The 26,216-nt window shown below is 38.7% G+C and overlaps 1 protein-coding gene across 11 annotated transcripts in view; it reads right to left on the bottom strand.

Moving 5' to 3' along the window:
- Positions 1 to 26,216, bottom strand: part of RGS6 (regulator of G protein signaling 6) — a 253,210-nt gene that overhangs the window by 206,605 nt on the left and 20,389 nt on the right. Inside the window, exon 1 of one of the 11 annotated variants that reach the window (XM_074542905.1) lies at positions 8,741 to 8,764. The exons of the other annotated variants lie outside the window; for them this stretch is intronic. The gene's annotated coding sequence lies outside the window, so the exon portion shown is untranslated. Of the gene's footprint in view, positions 1 to 8,740; positions 8,765 to 26,216 lie in introns of those variants that run through there. 11 annotated transcript variants of the gene reach the window in all.

Genomic DNA, 26,216 nt, shown 5'->3' with positions numbered 1-26,216 from the left:
TCCTCTTTCCAAGTCAGCTTTGGTTGGGCATGAAAGGGCCTCTCTTCTCCTGTGGCATAGGGGAAATAGGATGACATCCCAGCCTTGCTGTACACTGAGGGACAAGGACAGGACAGCATGGTTCCCTCAATATCCCTTTTCACAAAGAGTCTGGTGGAGATCAAAAATATTAATGTATGCATGTGTCCAGTGGCTACCTGTGCAGAATCCATGGCTAATGCCATGCAGTGACCAGGGAGTATAGAAAAGGAAGCAAGGATGTTCAGGTTGCCAAGGGCAGACAGGTTCCTGTCACAGGTTCCCCATCCTCATTCTACAGCTTCTCATATCAGCACCAGACTTCCATGTACAGCACAAATCACAATCCATTTATCCTTCTTCCTAACAGAAATCACAGACTTGTTAGAACCACACCAATAAAGGGAAAGAAGCTGTTTGCTGAAGTTAAGGAGATGAGCTGGAAGACAGCTGAGCAAGTCAAAATGTTTGCTAACACTAATATTTCAGCAGTCTAACAGAGGAATAGTACAGAGCACTGCTGCTTGGAGTAATTTGAAATAAGTTGGAAAAGCTTAAAATATAACGTGAACATGAGACATTATCAGAATAGCACAGATCTTGGAACTTGTGCCTCTCAGAAAAGCATTCCTCCAGCCTCCTTTAATGTAGTTATTTAATTCCTTAGACAAATAAAGAATGATCTAATTTTCCAAGTTTTTTAGAAAACAAGAAGGGAATGTTTTCAAACAGCAAGAGAATCCACATCAAAGTGATTTGTGGATATATTTTGATGTAATTCATCATGATTTCCTACAACTCTACTTTAATTTCATTGTTTAATTGCTTTAAGGCAAGGACTGTCAATCTTGTGAAAATCCACTGAATGTGTCTTCTGTAAAATACTAGCTTTTTAGCTTCAGAGAAAAGATGGAGGGGTTCAACACACCCTACATTCCACAACAAATATATCACCAATTTACAGTCATCTACCGTTAGGATAAATGCCTACTCATCTCTTTGCCGTACCATGAACCAACAAATCGAAATTAATCCAAATTATCTGAACACCTCAGTACAAGCGCTGATGAACTCCAGAACTGCATTATCAACTCAATTTGGGAATCTGGCCCCAAATGCTTTACTGCATGATAAGGAGTGAAAACATGGCTAAGTCACATTTTCCATGTTAGAATTTTAAAATATTAATAGCTTATACTGCTTCATGCAGTCACCCAAGGCTCCCATCCCCCAGAAATGAAGGAAAAAGAGAGAATGATGGGGTTTTTTGCATAAATCATCACAGAACTGGTAGGTCCTGGCAAAGTATCTTTCAGTATAAATTGATTTTAAACTGCAGTACTTCCAGAAGCAGACTACCCTGTATCATGTCCAAAAGCAAATATAAACATTAGGAAAAAACTTACAAGAGTGCTGAAGTTAATTTTTTTCTCTTTTTCCTTCAACCTTTACATTTTATTATAGCAATTTTTTTTCTGCACTTGAGGGGACACAGCCAAAAAAGACTTTAAATATGAACTCCCAATTGCATTACAGTATGTTTTGATGGGGATGGAATTACTTCTTTCACTAACTCCACATCTGAATTACTGACAGCCCATTCTCAGCATACTAATTTATTGCTAATGATTACACAGTGGATGAGACCATTTCTAGATATGACCTAAATATTCAGCAGAACAGCTTCATTCAAAACATCACACTTGTTACTGTGTATTTTCTCCACCTTAAAAAACAAAAGCAAAAATCATTGGTTTAAACTGAAAAAAGCAAAATAAAAAAACAACCTCATTCCCATATCTGAGGTTTCCTTCTGCCCTTGCTGCATTTAGCACAGCAAATGACAGTAAAGCCTTTATGAAACTGTCCTCCAGGACAGAAACAGATAAAACCATTATAAATACTAAATATAGCATTCTAGATACAAAAAGTTAAACAGTTGCATAGAATTATTATTTGCATGCATATTCTTACAAATCAATACTTACTTCAAACCAGAAAAACAGATGTAAAATGATACAGTTAATGAGTTTCTAGTAAGTGGGTACTTTAATCCACATCAGGACAGCTGAAGAAAGGTGAAAAAGGTAATGAAACACATTGCAACCTGTGTTGCGCTTGGTAGACGTTGCTGAGAAGAATAAACACTTGCCATTTATAACCCCACACTTAACACACATCTCTCCTACACTATGGCCAAATGGAAGGCACTTTGTTGTTGTGCACTAGCTATTATTTAGGTTTTACATTTCAAATTTATTTTAAATTACTTCATAGAGATTCAGGCCTATGCAAATATTGCAACCATTAGTTCCTGTTGATTTCTTCATCACTCTTACCTGCAGGTAAAGGTATCTCCAGTGAAGCAACAGACCCACAAGGGATAGATTCAAGCTGAACAGTGAGGTGATCTTTCCAGAGAAAAAGAATAGTTTACAACCAGAACAGAAATACCTCAATCAACTGATAAGAAATTTTCTCCTAGTAATTTCACTGCTTACATAGTATTGCACGTGCCTCATGTTCATAGAATGAACAATGAAGACAGGTACAGAAGAACTGACAACTTGACACTGGCTGAGAGAAGGTGCTCACACAGAAAGTCGTGGTTCAGTGGTAAGATCCTGCCTGTTGCATCCCAGGCACAAGGACATGTTGCCAAGAAGGATGGGGAAAGCAAATCCTTGCACCAGCTGAGCTTTACAGTGGGTTACAGCGCAATGACTGTGAGTCAGTGACACACACACAGCCCTGGCCCCTTGCACTTCCAAGAGATACCAAACACTGCATCTGGAAAGGCTGCACAGCTGCTCCCCACTCTCTAGGTACTAAATGGTGACATCCATTCCTCCATGTGAAGCATGGTGGGGAAGAGAAAAGCATAAATCCTGATCTATCTCCAGAAAGGCAATGTGACAGCAGCCACAAACACTTAGAGACCATGTCTGAAAATTTTGAGCTAGCCAGAGGCAAAGTCTGTGCCACACCAAGTCTGGCTCATGCAAAACTGAGAAGTTTTGGGATCTTTCTTACCCCCTGCCTTGTGTTTGTCTTGTCAGTGTACTTGTGGCTTCATCAGGAGAGAGAAAGCTCTGAAGCCCCTACTGTTGGTGCAGCCCAGCAGACAGATTTGGCTGTTGGTACTGACCAGCATGTACCCACCAGCCCAGTAACACCAGCCTCAAACAAAAAAACACCAAAAAAACCCACCAAAAAAAAAAAAAAAAAAAAAAAAGGAAAAAGCTTTTAAATGAGTCTGAGCCAAAACGTTTCAAAAATAGCTTCTTTCCTTAAGGGTTTAAAATCAATAGAACAGCACTCTTGCTGTAATTACTCACTGATAGCTCAGGACAGAAGTACTGCAATGGGAAGAGAGGCAGAAGGCCAAACTCATATCTGATGTAAGCAAAAAGACTGTTCAGAGTACACCAAGAACTGTAACCTCTCCTTACATGTCAGAATCTGACCCACAGTGCTCAAAGATCACTGTTGCTGATCACTCAGATGAGACCATAGTGAGACTCAAGCATTAATCAAAAAAGACAAAGAAAACCTGAAATGTACCATTCATTCACTTCATGTTTTATTTACTTTTTTAAAGAATAGTTGCAGCCTTAATAGAGTACTTTTGATTCATTCAAATGGTTTCTGAAGTTCTTGCATATCCTCCATTTTTCTGATGTAACTCATTTACTGAGGAATGCCTCCATTTACAAGGCTATGACTCTCTCCTCTTCGTCCGAGTTCACAGCAGTTCCCACCACCAACATGCAAGCTGTCAGTCAGACAGACATTTGCTATAAACATCTTCATTTCCTTTTATTTCTGCAGACACCTTTAAACAGCACCACTGCTCAATTCATAAGCCATATTAGTGCAACATCTCTCTAGACAGTCTCGCACAAAATTAAATGCCCATTTAGCAGCTTACAAACCTTACAGCAGTCGGTTTATTTTCACTCATTATTGTAACAGAGCAATCAAGAACAACAGACTATTACAGCATCATATAACATGGCCTCTCTATCAACCCACTGGCATAAAATTAAATAGCTATGTGGAAGATGAAGTAAACCCCTTATTTATGTCTGACAGTTTTGTGACGCTACTAAGCAAATAATGGCTGCAGACAGATTTCTAAAATCAGGACAGCTCAATTCACCAAGGGTTAACTTGTTCCCACACCAGGACCTAAGCCTTTCTCTTGCTTAAGGACTGTTTAATTATGTATACCAAGTGCAGCAGCTCCAGCAGGAAAGATTAAAACAGGCTCTTTCAGCCTAATGCGAGGACATTTAACCAGAACACTGCAAAGCTACAAACCAGTGTCTCTCAGGTTCATGTGAGTATCACAAGAATCAGGGCAAAAAATTTCATTCCCCAATAAAATAAATAAATGAATAAATAAACAAACCAACAAATAAATTTGAAGGGTCTTAGACACAGAAGTAAGGTTTAGAAAACAGCTTTCGCATAATACTGGATTTTTTTGTTCCTGACCATCTCATGAAGTGCTTAAAAAGTGCTTGGATGCTTCTGAAGTACCAAAGAGCATATGCAGCATGTCCACCAAGTGATATTTTCACTTGCATGGAAATAATAAGATCCTTTAACTTAAAACCAATTTTCATAGGGAACAAAAGCTCTCAGAACCAGTCATTTTAACATGCTTCATGGCACCTCTCATTTATGCCATCCATTTGCTCTCAATCCATAATCATTAAGGATACTTCCTGAAATACTCAAAGCAACCCACAAGTGACAGAGGACATCCTCATATTACATTTTTGTGTTTGTGCAATATCATCTCCATTAAGCACATTCTTTTGACAAAACCACCTGTATCTACCTTGTCCAGCCTGATCAGGACTGCTTTAACATTCAACGTTTCAGAGCAGTTTGATGGTTACTATTTCTGGAAACTGGAGAAAAAGCTTTCCATGCAACCATAAACCCCAAACCCATCGCCTTTAGTTAAAAGAAAAAAAAAAAAAAAAAGAAGAGACAAAAAAGAAGAGACAACAGATCACCCCATCTCTAGAAGAATGCCCAAGGCAGCTCACTCCTCCTAACAGCTACGATAATATGCCATAATATGGGGCGAGGATGCCCAGCAGTGGCAGGTGTGGGGCCATCCACAGAAGGAAACTGCTCCTTCACCAGTCCCAGAGAGGACCAAGGCCTTGCAGAGCCTCTCAGAAGCTGAGCAGAGTTACCCTGGACTCAATGTATGCAGCAAACAACTTCTGCCTGACACTGCAAGCCCCGGATGATGCTTGGAAACTAGCAATAGCATGTTACAGCTTTTCTCCCTTGTGCTGCTCTTTATCTGACTACTGCACCATTTTCTTTTACAAGTACTGTAGCAACACAATTGGACCAAGATGAAACAATCATGCATACAAATTTGCAGTTCTCTGCAGAAAATACTAAAAATTATTTCTGGACTGCTTTCCTACCAGACAAAATCTGGTTAAAGAAAATGAAATTTTCTATAAATTAGTGTAAAGCAAAAATAATTTATATGGTCACCAGATAATGAGAAAAATATATAATAACAGAAGAAAAATGTCCCTTTTACCATCTCCCAGCAGAAAAGTCAAGGAACTCTCAATAAAGGTCTCCTTCTTTTGCACCCTTTCTACTAATCACATTAAATTTCAGAGACGGGAAGCATCTACAATTTCATTTTACAAGCCCTTCAGAAAAATGAGATAGATTTCTCAAGCAAAGGGAGCTCTTGAAGTCTTTCATATCTCCTTTTCAGAAATACATGCCTTCAGGGAGTTCCTCCTGCCCCCTTTTTAAGCCCAAGCACTGATACAAAAATCAAGAACTCTGGGGCAGACAAACAGCAGATTCCCAGAAGCCCAGGGTATATGAATATGAAGGTCTCTGATAAGGTCTCAGAACTTTCCAGAGAAGTTTTACTTTCTGTAATTTAAGGTGAAACTGTTACAACTAGAACACAAGCAGTAAGAGGTGGGTAATGTGCACTGGGCACTTGGAACAACATTCTTTAGACTCTGTTAGCTCTGTACTAAGAGCCACACTTTCCAAGCCCTGTTCACTGCAGGGTTTGTATTAAAAATTAAAATAACAAAAACATAAAACGCTGCACAGAGCCAGTGTAAAAACTGCAGTAATGGATCATGTGTGTTCACCTAGTGCAACTTTTTTAATGAACATTAAACAAATTCTGAAAAGCAAACTACTAGCAAAGCAGTGAAATACTTGCACGACCCTCTCCATAGCACATTTTAGTCTATGCATTCCAGTCTGTTCTCTTATAAACCCCATTTTTAAGTATTCAACAGCAACATGAAGCTGTCCAAGCTCTTCAGTTCCCTAAACACATTCATTTAAACTTGAAATGCTGAAATGAGGTCAAGGGTAACCAGTTGATGTAATTTTATGGATTTCAGTAAAGCTTTTGATACAGTCTCTCACAGGATCCTTCTGGCAAAATGCTCATCACACAGGTGGATAAACACTTGATGGGTGAACAACTGGCTCACAGGCCAGGTGTGAAGGGTTATAGGGAATGGGGTGATATCAGACTGGTGACTGGTCACTAGTGGGGTTCTCCAGGGCTCCATTTTAGGGTCAGTTCTCTTCATCATCTTCATAAACAGCCTGGACTCAGGACTTGAATGCATACTGAGCAAGTTTGCTGATTATACTGAATTGGGAGGAGCTGCTGACTGCTTCAAAAACAGAGACATCCTGAACAGAAACCAGGACAGAGTTCAAGAAACTTTTGGAAAATGCTCTCAAGTGCACAGGAGCGTTCTCAGGGTTATCCTGTGCAGACACAGCAGTTAGACTTTAACAACCCTTGTGGGTTCTTTCCAACTCAGGATGCTCTATGATTTTATGGATATCCCTGCAGGGTAGGTTGGTGGCATCTACATTCATGGGAAGCAAAAATCAGAGTATAAGGTTATCAAAATTACAACGGGGCTTCATTTGTGGCTCTTGATAGACTGGAGACAATGATACTGGATTGCAGCAGCCCCTCCCAGCTGGGTGCTCCATCTCCCATCGCCTGTATGGCAGCGTACATTCCCATCAGTGAATGCCTTGGCACCGCGTGCTGCTCACTGATCCCCAACTAGCAAATATTTAGAGCTCTGGGCAACCCAGTTTTTCATCAAACAGAAAACCTGCCAAGCTTAGTGAGCACTGAGTACTCTGTCATTAGGGGCATACCTTACTCAAGATTTAGAAATGCTAACTGCTGCAGTCCAAAGAGTAGCAGGACCATTTATTCTGACTGCAGCACACTTCTGAGCATGGTATTAAATGCCAGAAACTTTAATTTATATCTGATACAGAAGTATCCAGCTGGGCTGTCAAAAATACAGCTTTGTATTGTTTCCTAAGAACATAACTATATTACTTGCAATATAAACCCACTTCTATACTTGTTCAATATTTTTGTGCTCAAATCTGTTTCTGAATTCAATAGGTCAGCTCTGTAAAGCAACTATAAGTTCCTGTTCATGCTCATTCCTATTCAAACCTAAACATTCCCTTCCAAGGACTTGGCTCTCACAATGTTGAACCTTGTGTTGATTCAGTAGAAATAAATGGTAAGACCAGTATGACATAAGAACAGTTCTCAATAGTTAATAACTCACAACAATTCACACTTAGTCTAAGGAAAGGGCTAAGAAAACAGAAATAAAACTAATTAAATCACTTCCTGAAGTTGTTTAAGCTGATCAGTGGTAGAAATGGCAACAACAGAAATTTAAGTCTGCTGCCTCTTCCTTCAGATTCAACTGGCCATAATAAGCACTAATGCAAGCTCTCTCTTAATGCTACTTTCCACAGCAAACATAAACCAAACCAGTTTGAAAGCCTCAAGTTGAAGGACAACACTAAGTCCAGAGTAAAGTGCATGTGTGTAGCAGTTGTCACTTCTCTCATGGACAATATGAGGTCCAAATGTCAGCTCATCACACCAAGGGCACCTCCAAGATATAACCAGGCCCTGCTGCAGTTTCCTGACTCAGTGATGAAAGTGATTTTTCACTTTCCAAGTGATGAACAGCAGTCCAGTTAAAAGCATTTAAAAGGATAATAAGGAGAGGCTGATCAGCTTCCTATAAAACTTGAGCACTTCTAGACAAGCAGAGGAAAGACAAATTTAGATGTAGGTCAGCAGGTCTTGCAACATCATAGACACTTTCCTCAACATTTCATCACCAAAGTGTGACTACCAGGCCATGTTTAAAGCCTTGACTTAAAATCTGGGACTACTACAGTTCAAGAACAGAAAGGCTTATTATGTACCCACAAATAAAGATGTGCTGCCACGCCAAAGACAAACAATAGATACAAATGTCTGTTCAAAAACAATGGATATCTCACATTGTAGTCAATAAACACAAACATAGAAACGTTGTTCTGCATAGACATGCATAAGCCTAGTTATACTTAATGATATATTCATGTCACAGTACTGAGTCAGATCAAGGGAAAAGGCAATGTAACATAAAGACAGTAAGGCTTCACCTTTGGTAATACTGCACATATCTAAAAACACATTCTTGATAAATCCACTAACAACTGAAACACAAAAACGTTTCTGAATGAAGTAGTGTTAACTTGGCAGTAGTCAAAAGCATCTAAGCTTGAATCTTGCTTACACAGATTTCACAGGGAAATTAGCCCACATCTGAAGCATAAGTAATAAGTAAATCTTGTAACTTACTAAGCATGACTACCCCATCCTCAGCAGGTTATGCAGAGGTCAGCAGACACCAGCAGTGCATCTTCAGCCTTACAAGAAAACCATCAGTTATTTCTCTCTGAGTAGATGACAGCTTCACGAGAGACATCCTTCACCAAAAAGTCACCCGTAAGGTCTGACCAGCAGGCAGAGCCCAGCACCTGACAAAGTGCCAACAAAGCCAACTGCTACATCTGACAGAGAACATCCAATGCTCATGGTCAGCCTACTGACAGCCTTTGAGGGAGCAGCCCAACCCCACAGTATCCCCTTGAGCAGAACATGCTCCTGGTGAACCTGCTATTGCCCACAATACTACAAACAATAGCCACCATGCTTAAGTCACAAAAATCCTAAACCACTAGTACACAGCTGAAGAAGTTAAAACACATATGTAAGACATGTCTTGCACCACTACCTAGTCTGTAATACATCACATTTTGTAAAAGCAACTAGAATTGCTTTTGTTGTAAAAGCAAGTCGTAAAATCTACCAAGATGCCTCTTTAGAAGGGTTTACTGACAACAGCATATTAATAAAGCCACTGCCAATGGCCATTGCACTTCTGTTGTGCTGATGACAGGGTTTAGAGTCTTTGGTGCAATGCAAATGTAAAAACAGAAAAAGCGTTTCACGGAATTTCACATATAGAAAATTCGTACTTTGAGAAAACTGCATTCTTCTTTTCATATTTCAGATATACAGATTTTATGAAGTAGAAAGGAACTTTCAAGAAGGTTCTATGAATTATCTAGGGGAAAAAAATCCAGAAAATGGTTTAAATGTCAATCCTTTTGATATCGACACTCTTGTTCCATGCTAACTTCTTTGTCTTAGATGAGTTTATCCAATTTTCAAATGGATTATACAAAATTATAAAAAGGGAGCACAATACTTAGGTTGGGACTAATCCTAAAATAAATTCTCAGTGCTTGGATTTCTTACTATTTTGAAAAATTAAACTATTTTCTTTGGAATAATTTCCTCAGACTTGTAAGAAAACTGATGGTAGCACTTTTGGTAAACAGAGTACACAGCAACATGTTCCATAGGTTTGTACATGGAGAAGGACATGCACCTACAGTGGATTAAAGTAAATGAGAATGGAGATGTTTCTGACTTAGAACCAACTAAACTCTACAAAAATTAGAGCCATCCAGACATAGTCCTTTCTAAGCAGAATACATGCCTTCCATAGCTTTACTGTTCTGAAAAATCACACAGTATGATCCCCACCTCCATGCTGTTTAAAACCAGCAAGCAGGGATGCTATTAGAGTTCTTATGAAGGGTATCTGCATTTTGGATAACCACTCTGGCAGCAGCACCACACTAATGCAATCCAAGGCACTCACCAATCACTCGGGTCCCAAAAAACATACTCATGGCACCCACTAAGGGTCAAACAACAAGGAAACAGGTATAAAGAAAGTGGACGTTTACAGCACAGGTTAACATGAACATCAGACATTGTACTGAGCCACAACCCTGACATTTTTTCAGACTCTCTGTGTTCATACTGTATTTGCACTATAAGAGCTTTAATTATCATAAGTTAATCACATCCCCGAGGCATTACGATGCAACAGGCAATGGCGGATGCCTCTAATCCCTCTGGGGTGTAATTATTTCATAACCACTACATTTCAGGGTTACCTGATTGCCATTATGGAAAACTTTATACTTTCTCCTTTCTCAACCCAAGCCTTTTAAAATTAAATACATCTCTGACCTATTTTACAAAATCCTTATTCTTTCCCTTAAAATGCAATGCAGGACTTATTATTTTCTTCAGACAGCAGACAAAGGCTAATCTTCTCCCTCCATCCTCTTCTTTCACCACCTCCCTCCACTCTTCATGGCACATCTACCACAGTATAAACTATTTGGAACTAGTATTTTTGAAGATGACAGACAATATTTGAACAGAGATTTGTTCATTGTTTGATGTAGGAAGGATTATGACTCTCAGCTCCACAGTGAGAATTCTGTAAAAGACTTGTTGCTGTAAGAAACCAGGGTCAAATACATGCAGACACATTTCCAGCTACAGCTTATCACCTTTCTAGTGGAAGGGATTTTTGACATCATGATTGGTTCCTCTCAAGTTGCTTCCATCAATATAAAACAGGATGTAGATCCACAAGAACTTTTTTTATTATTGAGTTTCTTTGCTTCGTCCATTTTCCATCTCAAATTCCTAAAAGAAGTATCACCAAAAGACACATAAGCAAAAGAAATTTAAGAAATTCTGCTTCCAGAATAGACCTTTCTATTTTTAGAGATTGCCAACGGCAGATGAAAATGCCATTTTCCTCACCATGAAAGACCAGGTTGGAAGCACAAGGAACTTTAGAGAATACGAGATAAACGAATCCTCCTTTCCTCACCCAGACCCTGGCAGAGTATCCTAGCAAATCCCCAAATTATACCCAGGCCTCTGAATGGGAACAATGAGGCCTAAATCAAGACTTTCAAATCAGGGCAGTGCTACTTCTAGGTCTCTCCAGGACCCATCTATGCATCTCTGGAAGAAACTACAAGCCAAAAAATTGCAAATGACACAGTTCCCACAGTGACACAAGCAATAACTGAGTGAGCAAAAACTGGCAGGGCTGTCATGGCCTTGGTGGGGCTGATATCAGGCAGTGTTGAGACATGGGCAGAAAATGAACTAGACTGCATTTGATCTGATGATAGAAATCTTAGAATATGCCAAAAATACCATTCTTTTACCTAAACTTTCAAGATATCAAAACATGTTATTATTTCAGGCTTTCCTCTCTCCTTTTAACAAGTCGAGGTCCTTATGCATTTGTTTGGTTGAGAAGATAAGAGCAAAGAGTAAGTAACAAAAGCAAAGGGTGAAATAAAAGGGGGGCAGTACATTTCAGACCGAGTCTGCTTGTTCAGCAAGAAACCAGGCAAGAACACCATTGCTCCTTGGCAGAAGCAATAAAATAATCAATATAACTGTAAGATGTCATTAGATGGCACAGACCTCAGCCAAGTATTACAGTATCCACCATGTGATCTTGCGTCCTGACATCTCTCTCTGACTCTAAAAAAATGCTTTCCCTTGCACCATTTTTTGTATTTTGTGTATTTTATTTGTGTTAGGCAGGTCAATTATTATAAGCACTGTCTTTATTTGCATTTGTCAATTTTAAAGCATTGATTTAAACTTTGAGGAGATTTTAAGTATTCAGGACCTTAAGTGTTCTGATTTTTAAATACAACACTCAAGAGTCTTCTTTCTAAACTCAGTTAGATCTCCAAATCATCACTTCTTTACAATACCTGGATATCTAAATAAAAACTTAGGGGCTGAGGTTTTCAGAGTCCTGCTGTAAAATTCTGGCTACCAGATAAATTTTCATCTCATTTTCTCTATCACTGGTTTAAGTTGACACCCAAAGAGTTTAGAATATGCTCTGCAGCTCAATTGCCAAGCTCTCTCCTTTAAGGATGACTGAGACAAGACGAGAGGCAAACCATTGCTGGAAAGGTAATTTGCCTGCAACAGTTCTTCTGAGGTAAATTCAGACTCATTAGATTGGAGTAAATTTTAAAAATTGCCTGCAGCTCATTGTTTTCTTTAATATATTGTTAAGAAATCTCCTACAGATACACTATAATAGGATTTCAGATAAATTAGGGCAATAGAGACAAAGATATCATTATTTTAAAAATAATGATCTTATGTAATGTGGACTATAAAACAGGAATCTTCAGTAAACTCTGTTAAAGTTGGAAAACAGATCTATCCATGCCTCTCTTAAAATTCCTTCAATTTTCTGTTCTTAAGTGATTTCTTGAAGCATTTTTATAAATGTTAAAACAAAATTCTGATCTCCTTGGCAATGGAAACATTTTCTCTAAGATTAGTGACCAAAACAGGGAAGTGCTTGAGTTGACTGGCTTGCAAGTCTGTAACAAAGCGATGTTAAAGCTGTTTCATCACCAAATCAAAGTGGGTGGGGGCCAGGTTTAGGTACTTAAACATATTCCAAGAAAATGGCAGGATTGAGAGCCATCTGAATCATGAAAATTGAAGGTCTTATCTTTCAAATGACTCTACTTTACACAGAATTATAAACACCACTCTAGAAGCCTGAAAACATCACTTTGTCAGGTTTTGCATTTTCTCCTCCTATTTAGTTATTTGACACTGTTTCTTTCTCCTCAAATGGAGCAAAAATGACAGCTAGGACAGGAAGAAATCGCACTGGTAAAAATAAACAATTCAACACATTTATACATACAGCCTTCAATATACCTATAATTGCTTGGAGTCTAACACTGAGAGGGCAAGTAAGAAAAATCCATATTTCCATTTCATTAAGCAAGTGCTAATCAGAATGTCCTGATTTGATGGGGTTGTCACTATGTAAATCAGAGGCAGTGTAACACCAACACTACAACACCTGAGTTACCATGTCATTCACTGGATCTGTCAGTCGCAGAGGAGACTGATGGACTGCTGGGAAATTGAAATTAGCCATCTACTGTAAAACACAAACAAACATGAAGGCAAACCTCAAAAGAAGAAAATCTCACAGATGTTTAATCAGAGGACTTTAAACTCAAACACTGCCACAGCAGCAACTTCCACCAATATTTTAATACTTCAAAGAAGAAGAAAAACAGAAAGCAGGTGTTGGAATATGGCATTGTCTCCTCTTGTTGTTTGTACACCTCAAGGCAGTTCATGCCCAGTCCAAACATTTCTTAGCTTCTTCTAGGGCACAAGTTTTCATTTGGAATTATAAAATATAATTTCAAACTATTTGCCCCTGAAGAGCAAGGACTCAGCAGAACATTTAAGAATATTTAAGACCTAATGGAGTGCACACACCTGCTGGCTGCTAAGCACTAGAGATGATGAAGAGCAGAGAGCTGTCAGAGGGCTGCTCCACAAGCCAAAAGGATAGTTCACAAATACAGTCAATCCCAGTAAGCCACAACTGTTTGCTCTACTGGCTTTAAACAGTTCCACAAACCACAGTTATTCAAAACACAAAGATAATTAAATTTTCAGATTTCTGTTAACACTACACAGCAGACAGATGGTCAAATTAGCTGTTTTAAATTTGTGTAGTAAAGAGAATATAATCTATTTTTAAAATCAGGATTTCAGTTAGACTTTCATTTGATTTCTACTTCTATAGGAATACAACAACACTTTGTTTTGCTTTAAAAATTGCATCTACATGATAAACCATATGTGCATCTCAAGTAACAAAAAACATTATGATCCATCAGAAGGTAAATGCTACCATCATTTTTCAAGACAGTTGTAATTAAAGTATTATAAGTGTCTCCCATTGGGATGGGGCTCCTTTTCCCCAGTTTGGAACAAGGACTGAGTTTAAGTCAGGGGCCATTAGGTAAGTGCTGCACAGGCAGAAAGGACATTCCTCTTATAAAGAATAGGCAGAAAATATGCCAGAGGGGATGTAGTAATGCTAACAGACTTCTGCAGAGTTGTTTTCAGTTTTGTCTTTTTTGTTTTGTGGATTTTCTTAATCCTTTAGAATTTAAGGCTTTCAGCCTAAGATAAGGCAAAAGAATTATCAGATGAAAAAAAAGAATGAAGCGAAGAGGTTGCAGACAAGAAGCTGTAGAAGCAGAAAAATAGCAGCACAAACTGAGTAGCTTAGCTTTGACAGAGCAAACCAACAGGTTAAAAGCTAGACTTAGCTCGCTGAGACACAGAAAGGTACAAATATAGTGAGCAACGTCTTCAATTTATTAACAAAGGTAATTATTACTGGTAATTAAAAACAACGAGGGGGCTGTGCCAGTAGGCAGAGCTTCTCCTGCAGTGCTGACCCTGGCTCCTCCCAAGTGCCTGCTGGGGCAATGGAAACCAGAGCAGGCATCTGGGAGAGCTGCAGTTAGGGTGGGGTATTCACCTAGACTGCTATCTGATTCTTCAAAACTTAACGCAATGTTATTATTACCTTAGGTTCATAAGATTTTACCACATAAGTGCAGAAATGCTTTCATGCAATATGATTATGAATTTACTTTCATTCCAGGATGGGGATTCTAGAGGAGCATTTTCATTTCATGTTTGATATTTTTATAGTGTCTTGGTTTTCCTTGGCATCAGAACAGAAATAAATGCCAAAGCCTTCTCAAAAACCAAACATGAGTTATCTTCTGGCAAACCGTGCTAGCAAGAAGTCGTGACTGAGAGAGGATGGGAATGATACAGGAAAAGCAGTACTTTTAATAGTTTTCATTGAATGGACCGAGATAGAGTGAAGGCAACTGAACTGAAGTAAGAAAGAAAAACAGAATCCCAGATCTGTGAAATTTCTCTCTGCTACCTACATCACAGGATATTTCTCCATCTCTTTTCATCTATGATAAATCCTATACATATATTCATATCCTGTACTTATGCAAAACTCTATGCATATAGAATGCATGCTATACACATATATATGCACACACTTTTATGTTTTACATGCAAAATATGAATATTGCCCATATGTATACAGCATTTACTAAAAGAGGACATTTTCTATACTGCTTATATCTAACAGTTTAATGATTACTACTCTTAAATTTCCTTTTCTGATTATTCCTATGATATTAATATTCAGAAATTGCATATAGAGGATTTAGGCTTATATAACTGAAAAAAAATCTCCCAGTCTTCTGCTGCAAAATTATGGAAAGAATTTTTACTACTACTGGACACATCTAAAAGAATTCAATAATCAAAATAATTTTATTATATGAAGCAAAGTAGAATGATGCAATTGAATGACACAGCAGCTGCCAATCCCTCCCACAAGGTGAGACAGAATAGCCAAGATGTAGCAGAAGGTGCGGCAGACTTTGTTTTCTCAAGTCACGTGCCCATTTTCAGATGTGCACCTAGAGAACCAGGCTGGCTGAAGGGAGGACAGGAGGGCCTTTCACCTGCAGAACAGGCTGCCATGGTCAGAAAACCTCCTCAGACATCACATCCTGCTCCTCTGGTAACACAGGCAAGTGCAGCACTGCCCTTCTAATCAAATTTTCTCTTCCTGGCATTCAACCCTAGCTTCCTAAACTGTAATTCCCAGCCCATGTTTTGCTAGATTATCTGGCTTTGCTGAGAAGTGCTTGGCTCCTTCAACTCTGATTCCTCTTCAATCCTCTGCAGGTGGCTGGATTTCCTCTTGCTGAGCAACCCAGCTCCCACAGCGTGCCTTCATGGGACATATGGCTCCCGATCATCTTGGTAGCCTGTGCTTTCAGGCATGAAGCTTTCCACTGAACCTGCTTTACTTTTCTTGTGGTGGCAGGACTCAAGTTTTAATATTCATATTGCCCTAACTTGAAAAAACACACAAGAATATCCCAGTTCCTACCATAGCCAAGATGGTCTCTCGGTAAAAGCAGACTTTGACTTTTTCACTTGTTCTATTAATTTCCAGCTGCCACTCAAGAATAAATATAGTTCAGCAAACATCAAAACACACATACACAAACATACGTCTCTTCATTAAAAAAAAATATTTCAGGCAAAATGCAGTGACTCTTTTCATTTGTAGCAGCACAAGTTCCAATCAAAAGCTTGCTGAAAGAAAGGGAATTATATCCAGTGACTCACAGTTTTTGGGTAGAGCCATAAACAATCCTAAAGACAGCTCAATCTGAATTAGCATTTTTGCAAGGAGAAGTCCAATTAGTAGATGGGAGAAGTCCAAAGTAGATGTGGTGTGCCTCAGATGATGTGCTGGTAATTCACTGGGTAAGATCAAATCCCTTGCTCGCTACAGTATTAAGGCATCTCTAAGGCTTTAATGTCAGCTACTGACTGAATACTTACATTTTAATGATAGCAAAGGTATCAGTCCCAGCATCTGGGAGAAATTCCAATTTGAGTTACTAGACTCTAATCCAGCTGAATCTTGCTACAGCATCTTCACACACAGAATACTTCTTCAGCTTTTAATATTAAGCAGCTTCTAGCTCTGAGCTCTGTACTTATTCAAGCAAGAGTGGCTGAATTTCACTGGTCTATGAAATTATTATCTACAATAAAGTCTCTAGAAACATTATGGTATTTATTTCACTGTAATTTGAACCCATAATTTAGAAAGAAGCCCCATTCTATAGAGATACATCCAATTCAGCAAACTTAGCTTTCATTTTTTTAACATTATTACCACTAATATACTTTTTTCTGAAATTAGAGTGGGTGGAAGCATGATAATAATTTTTTCTAGACTAAACTACATACTAGAAGACTGACCACTTTAATTAGTTCAGCACTCCCAAAATCATTACAATAAAAAAAAAAGGTGAGGAAACAAATAATAAACTGGAAGATCACATACCTAATTTCATCTGTACCTTCACATTGAAAATTTTATGTGAAAAATATTAGTTCAATCAGCCACAACAAGGTACCCAAATGTGATTTTTTGCACAAACAACCCAAATCATAAATAAAAACATAGCAACTTTAAATGCGGGTGACAGAACAGAGATAGCACTAAGAGGAAGAAAAAGCACAAGTGTTATAGAAGGTAGAAGACAGTTTATTTACCCTGATCAAAATATCAACCCTTCCACCCCATTCCCAATATTAAAAAGCCACTCTGTCTCCAGCATCACCATGACATCAAATTCCTCAACTGTCCTTCAGCACATTCATTACTCAGAGACTGCCACACAAGCTTTTTGTGTTTATTTCTTCAAAGCTTTGCTCTCAAAGGCTCTGTTGACAGAGTCAGATTATCAGCACTACTGATGCTGTTAGTATTACTGTCGTGCATATAGATAAACAGTACCACCTTTTTTCTTCCCAAAGACTTGAAACATTTTCACTTCGGTAAAGGCACAGTGCAAACTTCTGTAAAAGCTGAAAGCCCTGTGAGCTTTAAAATGGGTCCCCAGCTTCCCCACACACCACCCAGGAACCAAACCAGGCACAGATGGACACTGAGATCAACCACAAACACGCAGACTAAGTAGCCTCTTGGATCCTCCTATTCTTATCCACAATTATTTATAAAGACCCTCTTGCACAGACAAAATGTGCGTGTCCTAAGCTGACATTCCCTACACCATCTCAAAGCAGGAAAAGCCACTGACCTCAGTTTCCCCGTACTTGTACATAAGGTTTCAAGACAGTAACTTGGAAGGTGCAGCTGGGAACACCAGCACAGGCTCTAATTGGGCTTCACACACATTTCCTTCAACTGCCTGTCCTGGGAGAGCCCTTGCTGCAGCAACGGAGTAACCATTACATTTAAGTAATAGATTTAATGCTAGCAAGTATTTCCTCTTAAAGAATGAGCAACTCTAGGGCGCAATTTAATCAGACCATCATCTATCCTGTGCATTCCCAAATGAAGCAAATCCAACAAATTATTCTTTTCTCTCTGTTTTAAAGACAAGGGGGAAAAGCCCACAATGAAAAGGTTACAAAAAGCCATTAAAGTAAGAGATAACTGTGCCATCAAATTCTTTATACACCGGACATAGACCTTGGACAACAGTGCCACAAAAGCATTACCCATCTGAGATTTCCAATGCCTCTAAGGACCCTTGATTTACCAATTTAAAAAGTTGGAGACACATTTTAGAATCCACAACGCAACGCCCCAAAATTCAGATGCATAAATTGAGGCCACTGTATCCCAAATGATTAAACCAGAGTGATCTAATATTCATACTTTCCCTAGAGTATCTCTTTGGTTTTGAGTGCCGTCTTGAGACTCCTTGGCAGAGAGGAAGACTACGGAGCACAGCTGAGCAGCTCTCTCGCCTGAACTGCTCTCAAGACAGCACTTTGATAACAGGAAGAGACAGGACTCAGGAGAACACATAAATATCTTATAAGGTGCTGGAACACTCAGTAATTAATTTTTCAGCAAGGAGAAGCTTTTATTTCAGCAACGTGTAAAAAATAAATTTCTATTTCCATACCCACAGCCTGGCTACTCATGCTCTGACCCAAAGAGCAGAAACAGAAGAGTCACAATTAAGAAACAAGTATAAAAGAGGCCAAGAGCCCCTGCTTTTACTTAACCTAATTTCCACAGCAATACATGAGAGCTGTATTCCCACTACAGAATTCTGTGGAAATTTATTTCTTTCTGTGTGAACCTAAGAGAAAAAGAGCACTTTGGCTTTAATTAGGACATCAAGAGGGGGGTGAAAGTCCCTGAAAGCTTTACCTGCTTCAGCACAGACATGCTTTTATTGTTCTGAAGTCTGAGGTAGGTTAAACAAAGCGCAAAAGCATTAGTCACACCAAATGGAAATGTCCAACTCTGACAGGAACAATACATTAAAAGTTAGAGCCAAAGTCAATGCACAATCTGATGGGAAGAAGCATATTCCTCCACCTCTGCTGTCCTTCCTGAGCATTGATTTTGCCTGAGACTCTACCTACACAATTTTAAGCATTCTCTTCTGGCTTTATTGTTCTTCCAACGCACAAGACCACTTGCCCTGCTCCAAGCTATTTTCTGTGGTCTCAAGTAAACAATTAGTAATAGCCTAAATTAGCACCATGACCTGCTGTGTCTGGCAAGTTCCAGAGAACAGCTTCGGGCATGAGCCTAAGTGCTTTGCTACACTTCTGCACTTCAAGCCAGGAAGCCACAGAGAACAAAATCTGTTTATTGTGATGAGTCTGGAAAAATTTCCAGGATCAAGAAGTCATTTAACTAGAATATGAATTCAAAACACATTGAGGTTCCCCAGTCTCTTGATCTTACTGGAAATAAGAAAGAAATTAAGTTCCTATACCTCTCCTCTTTCACTTCACAAAACAGAAAAGGTATTTGTTAAAAAGGAAAAACAAAAGTCATGTTAGGAGGGAAAAATGTCAAGAGAAGTCAGAAGTCAAGGTATATACCTCATACCACAGGATTCAGTTGAAATACCTGCCCTCACTGAGAAGGCAAAATAATCTAAATAAATCAAAATCTAAATGTTGGGTGGGAGCATTAAAATACTTAACCTAGTCTTGGTCTCCATTTCTGGATTTGATAATAAGACCACCAGAAACCAAATAAAAATCCTTACTGGTACCCTATTCACAGGTTTTCATAAACAGTTTATTTAATTTTTTTTGAAATTCACATCCCCAAACAAATGTACTTTGCAACATTTAGTTCACCAATGAATTATAGACCCATTTTATAATAATTCAACTATTTGTTCAGCTGCTTGCAAACTTACTGAGCTAACAATGAACAACAATTCTTACTAAACATTTCAGATGTTTCCTTCAAAGATCTCACCCTTAGGGATCCAGGAAGGTAATACTGATATCCATTAGGTAAACATTTTGTCAGCAGTAATTCAAGTTTTTTACACGAAGCATTACACAGACGTAAAAAGACATCTCTTGGATAAGATTTCAGCACTCACAATGAATGTTTACAATCTAAGGCAGCAACATTCCAAGGAAGAAACCAAAGCTAAAACCCCCAAACTTAGTAAATGCATATACACATGGACAACTAGGTCACTGGGTTGCCAAAGACAAAATATCATAAAACAGATAAAACTTTCAGTGCTCCAGGAAAAAGCAGCCACATTGCCCGTCACCCTTCTGCTCGTAACAGTTACAAACTGGCAGTGGAACAATCCTTTCCCACCAATCCCAAATCACTGTGTTAGACAGACCATGGTCATCCATTTTTTTCAGTTGATGGAGGTGTTTTTCTCTGGGTTTGATTCTGTTGTTTTGGAGGTTTTTGTGTAGTTTTGTTTTGGTTTGTTTTTTTAACATAGGAGGCAGCTCAATGAAGTTTTGTCTTCCTGGATGTCAACAACACAAACAACAAGGGGTTGTGCACTTCACACTCTCCTGCTTCAACCTGAGGTTGGGGTTTGACCTTTCAAAGAGCTCTCCTTAAAACTGCCGGACTTGAAACTCCAAGGTAACTTTAGATATGGGTATGATTTTTATCCAAACTGCTGAGCACAAGGGGGACAAACAGAACATCTAAGGAGCCTCTTCAGAAGGTGAGGTGTCTCAAGAGCCAGATTGATTCCTTTGTGCTGAAGGGGCTGTCTTCCCTTCTAAATCAGTGGTTTTGCATAGAATCAAACTGTCAGGTCTTGTGAATACAGAAGCCAAAACCATCAGAGCCAAGACAGACAGACTGGTATAGTCTGGACATCTCAATTCATACTACTTCAGAATCTCCAGGGTTATTTATTTTGCAAGGGGTATATGTCTGCTACAAAATCAACTAGAATTAATTGATTTCCAATAGACCTAGCAAGTCATAGCAAATTATCATTGTTTTCTTATTCTTTGGATCACATCTGGCTATGAGGTGTAAAGGCAGAAGCTAAAACCATCACCTCCTCTCTCACTACAATATATATTTATTACCCAGTTTCCCATCCCAAGGATTTTACTTGCCCTATTCAAAATATTCGTGAAGTGGCACAGCTGCCACAGAGAAAATTGCTCAACTGCCATAATAAATATGAAAAAAATTAAGACACTATGGAGAAAATAATTAAAGTAATGAAGTCAGTGTTTCAATTCCTGCATGGTTTTGTAATTCATTTAGAAAGAAGCATCTGAGCCGCTTGTCCTTGAATGCCCCAGGAAGCTTTCTGCAACTTAACATATTTAAACAGTTTCTCTGGCCACTGACTCTATTTCTTAGCACTTCACCTGAATACATCAGAATCAAGGGTGTGAAGCAGTGTCCACCATGGGGTATATGCCCCAGTATATGACCGTGTCTCCCTTTCATCACCCTCCCTTAACCTGGCAGACAAACTCAGTGCTATTGACACAACAGTGACACAAAGAGCACTCAGCCTTCAGTTAATTTTCACCAAGTTAAAATAGCTGCACTGTGAGAATGGCCAGATTGTCAAATAAAACAATTATGGGAGAAAAAAAAAAGGCAGGAAGGTGGAAAATGGAGTAGGAGCATGTAGCTTCTGTATGCCTTTGCCTGAACCTCAGAGATGTCTCAAGGTCTCATTCTACAGCCAAATGTTTCTCAAATAAATCCAGTTTATTCAATTAAGGACAATTAACCTCATCTATAGCTACATGAATGCTTGCATGCAGCCCACAGTGCTCAAATACTTCTAAGACTGCTGAAAAACTGCTTTAAGAATTGGGATTATTTTGTCTGGAGAAGAGGAGGCTCGGAGGGGAACCTCATTGCTCTCTACAGCTGCTTGAAAGGAGGCTGTAGACATGTGGGACTCAGTCTCTTCTGACAAGTCTCAAGTGACAGGACAAGAGGAAGCGGCCTCGAGTTGTGCCAGAGGAGGTTCAGATTAGATATTGAAAAATATTTGTCACTGAAAGAGTGGTTAGGCATTGGAATAAATTGCCCAGGAAGGTGGTACAGTCACTGTCTCTGAGAGTGTTCAGAAGGGGGCTGGATAGGGTACTTGGGGATGCTGTTGAGGGGTGATTAAGGTGGTGTTGACAGCTGGACTAGATGATCTTGAAGGTCTCTTCCAACTTTTATGATTCTGTAAATACCTCTTGCAATTCTAAGTCAGCAAATACTGCTTTTTTAAAAGCAATATTGAGTCTTAACTCTTTCTCCAAAAGGGTTCACCCTTCCATTTGATTTATCCTTTCTACCTACTTTTGGTGCATTATCCTTCAATCCTCTATCTTTCCTTTGAAATACTGTCAGTCACAAGTGTGTGTAACACACAAAAACAACAGTTTAGCAAAAGGCAAAAACAGAGCACAGGCCATCCCACAAAAATTTAGTCTGTCCCAATTTTACACAGGTTTGGGTCAAAGGTATGCTATGCTCCCTGAAACCCTAAGACAACTCTTGAGTGGGAAGAGAGCACCATTGATGCTAAGTACACTATGAATGACCTGAACATCATTTTCATTGTTAAAAGTGCAGGTTTCATTCTTGCAAGCAGAAAGGAAAATGTCTTATAACTCAACATGCTTGAAGTGCTTTCCAGTAAAAAATACCTTAAAAAAAATCATTACCAAAGTAGACAACCTTTCCTGCTAAGAGGACCAAGATAAAAAGCAATTTGGCTCCCTGATTCCAGACAGATGCTTTCACGTTATTAAAAAATGTGGGTTTAATCACTGTTTTCCACACACAAGGCAATGGTTGGACTATCTTCGACATACAAGCAGACAACAGTAGTGCCATTATTGTAGCTCTGTTTTTCTACACATAGCAAAAATATAATAAACAGAGCTCCAGTTAATTTTACTATTCAGAGCCCAGGGGGGACAGTGAAAGTGACAAGAACCCAGTGCATCCGAGGTTTTGTGACATTTTGCCCAAGTTAACTAATGAGCTAACTCATATGTAGCTACAAGCAATGTTTAACAAAATTGGGTGGATTCACTGATGGGGAAAGGCATCTAATTATAGCACTAGTGAATGAAATATTCCCTTTATTTGGAGCATCACATCAAAACAGCTCCTGCTGTCAGTCATGCCAAGAAGCAGAGGAGAATTGTGCCTGCAGATAGAGGTTGTTAAACAGTCTCCACAGCCCTCCAGTTCTGGTCTCCGCACTAAAACTTCCAAATAATGCAAGACATAAGGAAAGAATGTGAAATTGTAAGAGAACCAATAGAAAATTCTCAATATGCAATAGCCATCACACCTATTTTCATCAAAAGCTGACATGACAGAGAACAGAAGTGACACCTCCAGCGCTAAACTCTGAGAAGACTCTGGTACACAAAATTGTTTCCATCTAGAGCTTAAAAACATGACAACAGAAACATTTACTTGACTTCTATCTCACAGAACCACATTTTCCCAAAACTGAAATGTGAATGAAATTGGAGTTGATGTGCTTTCTCTCTCAAACAAGAAATAGATCTGATTAGCTCATTAATGTGTTCCTTGATCAAGTTCTCTTCCTACTTATTACACTTATTTTACTCCCAATTAAACCACTATAATATCTTGTCATTTCTTCTTGTATATGGCACAAGTATGTTTCACTTTACATTTAGAAGCCCCTAATTATTGGTCCAAAGTATAATTTCCCAACACTTTAACGCAAGGTAATATTAATGTGCTCCATAATTACTTAAGGAAAGTAAAGTACAGAGAGGTGGCGTGACATTTAAATTAACACTTTTGCCCTCCCTCACCGCCCCAAAAGACTTGTAGCCTTTGAACTAAAATATCAAATATACTCAAACTTTAGAATGCAATTCTTTGTTAAGCAGATCTGTGCACTTCAGGGTCTGGTTAACTGGTTACTTTCCACTTTCTTCATTTCAGTTAACTTTGGAGAGACAAGGAAAAACAAGATACAACTCAACTGCAGCAGTGATAAAGCAAAAAGAATAAAAGTAATTGCTGCCTCTTGAACATGGCATAACAGCTTCTCATGAAAAAAGAGAAACATGCTTCAAAATGTCTTCGGATGATGCAAATCATGAGTTTTTTAATGGAACCTCATTTGCATATTTTCATGGTCCCGCACATGTAATTCTATTTATTGAACTGAGTCCTCCCACTCAAACTTATTGCAGAGCCTTTTGAAATAAGTTCATAAAAATCCCCTGAAGTAATATTTTATTAATCAGGATAGAATAAGGGTTTAGTTGAAGTTCGATTACAAAATAAAAAATAAAATAAAATAAAAAAAACCCCCACAGTTATATGTACATTTCATTTCATTCCATCCAAGCTATTTTGTCTTAATTTTAAGGTTCAAGATTGCATCTGAAATGGCCAGAAGCTGCCTCCTGGAATAAGTCAGGCTGGCAGCTCCATTCTGCTTCTCCACTTCATTTTGGTTTGCTTCTAGTAAATTAAACAAGCCCATGGCTAAAATAAAGTTTTAGGCAGAAAGAAAATGCTCATATTCAGCATTTTTCCCAAAACAACATGCAAAAGTAAATCATCAAATAGTGCAAATACTTCAGGACCATCGCTTAAAATGCTGACAACAAATACAAAGCAAATGGCATGAGAAAAAATGCTAGGGGAATAAAAGAGAACCATTTCAAAAAATGCAAGGCACTAAATGCTACAGCCAGAATAGCATAATCTTACCCTCTAGCTGAACCTTCCCTTTTTATCTCTGTATTCTATATTTGCACTAGTTGCTTTGCTAAAAATATACTTTGAGGTTGTCATAGCTATTGGTCCTGGCTTGTCTTTTTTCTGCCTCTGAGAACAGTTAAAGTAATAGATCACTGTAATTAGACTTTTATGGGTGCAAGAGACAGTTTGTTACAGTCACAAACAGGAACAGAGAAATTACGAGACAGAGAGGGAAGAAAATGAAAGAAGTTTAAATAAGGCACCTACTAGAGAAACAGGAAGAGGGGGAAAAAGTTCTATGTTTATCCCCAAAACCACTAACTACAAAGAGGTATACAATACACAACAGCTCAGGACAGCTTTACACTTGGGCTAAGGCCATGTGTGAATAGATGCAGGCATTATTTGAACAGAAAAACTTAAGGCACATTAGATATATCAGAAAGGGTATCATACATACATCTACATATAACATTTTAACATACCTCCTATATTGTGCATATTAGACTGCACCATATAGCCAGGGTAAAACAAGCGTTATTTGTTCTTTCTCATGACTTTACCTACATACCACATTACACATATTTCTCTATCTGTAACTTTGCACACTGCCTACTAATCTGAATCTCTAACCTCAAGTAAATCTTAACTATAACTGCAAGACAAATAACGGAAAGAAACAACAAACCACAAAGCATCCAAGAGTCCTTCCAAGTGGATGATCTCCACCTGACTCTAAAAACATGTTTCTGCCCCTGGTATGACAGCCTTATTTGGATCTACACAACAATGCAAGTCAGCTTCTGCAGCCCTCCAGGAACCAGCCACTTGCAATTTTACACTAATGCCTTCGATCATTAATCATTTATATTGTCTAACTGCTGTGGAAATCAAACCCACAGACCTCAGCTTTACCACAAGGCTTCCCTGATAGCTACAGTCAAGGTCAGTAGCATTAGCTTTGTTCAAGGACACTGACACGTGTCAAACTTCAGCAGTTCAATTTGTTTGCTATTGCATGAATAAACGGTGTTTGAAGGTATTTAATATATAAATACACACATATTTAGGAGGTATTTTAGGTATTATTGCCTACTCAAGATAATCTGAAGAAGGTATACTTAAAGCTAGAGACACTTCTTGGTTCACTGTGTCTCCTTCTCCACTTCTGCAAAATACCATGTCACACACTCCTCTTCACAAACATGCCTACAGCTATGTAAAGCCATATGGCTTCCTGGGCCTCTCTACTCTCTGCAGTGACTTCTCCAGAACTTCACTTTTCTAAGAATCAGGAACCACCCTCTAACTCCAAAATTGTTGATATCCATCACAAATTTACCAAAATTTGCGTGCACACCAGTACTAGCTTTTGTTCAACTAATACACCACTTGTTTCTAGTTCCCTCTGTGCAACAAGGACATGTTTTCTGAAGACAGGAG

Source organism: Zonotrichia albicollis, chromosome 6 (genome assembly GCF_047830755.1).
Source record: "Zonotrichia albicollis isolate bZonAlb1 chromosome 6, bZonAlb1.hap1, whole genome shotgun sequence".
Lineage (NCBI taxonomy): Eukaryota > Metazoa > Chordata > Aves > Passeriformes > Passerellidae > Zonotrichia > Zonotrichia albicollis.
Note: the sequence above shows the minus strand (reverse complement) of the source record. Positions and strands in the feature narration are given on the sequence as shown.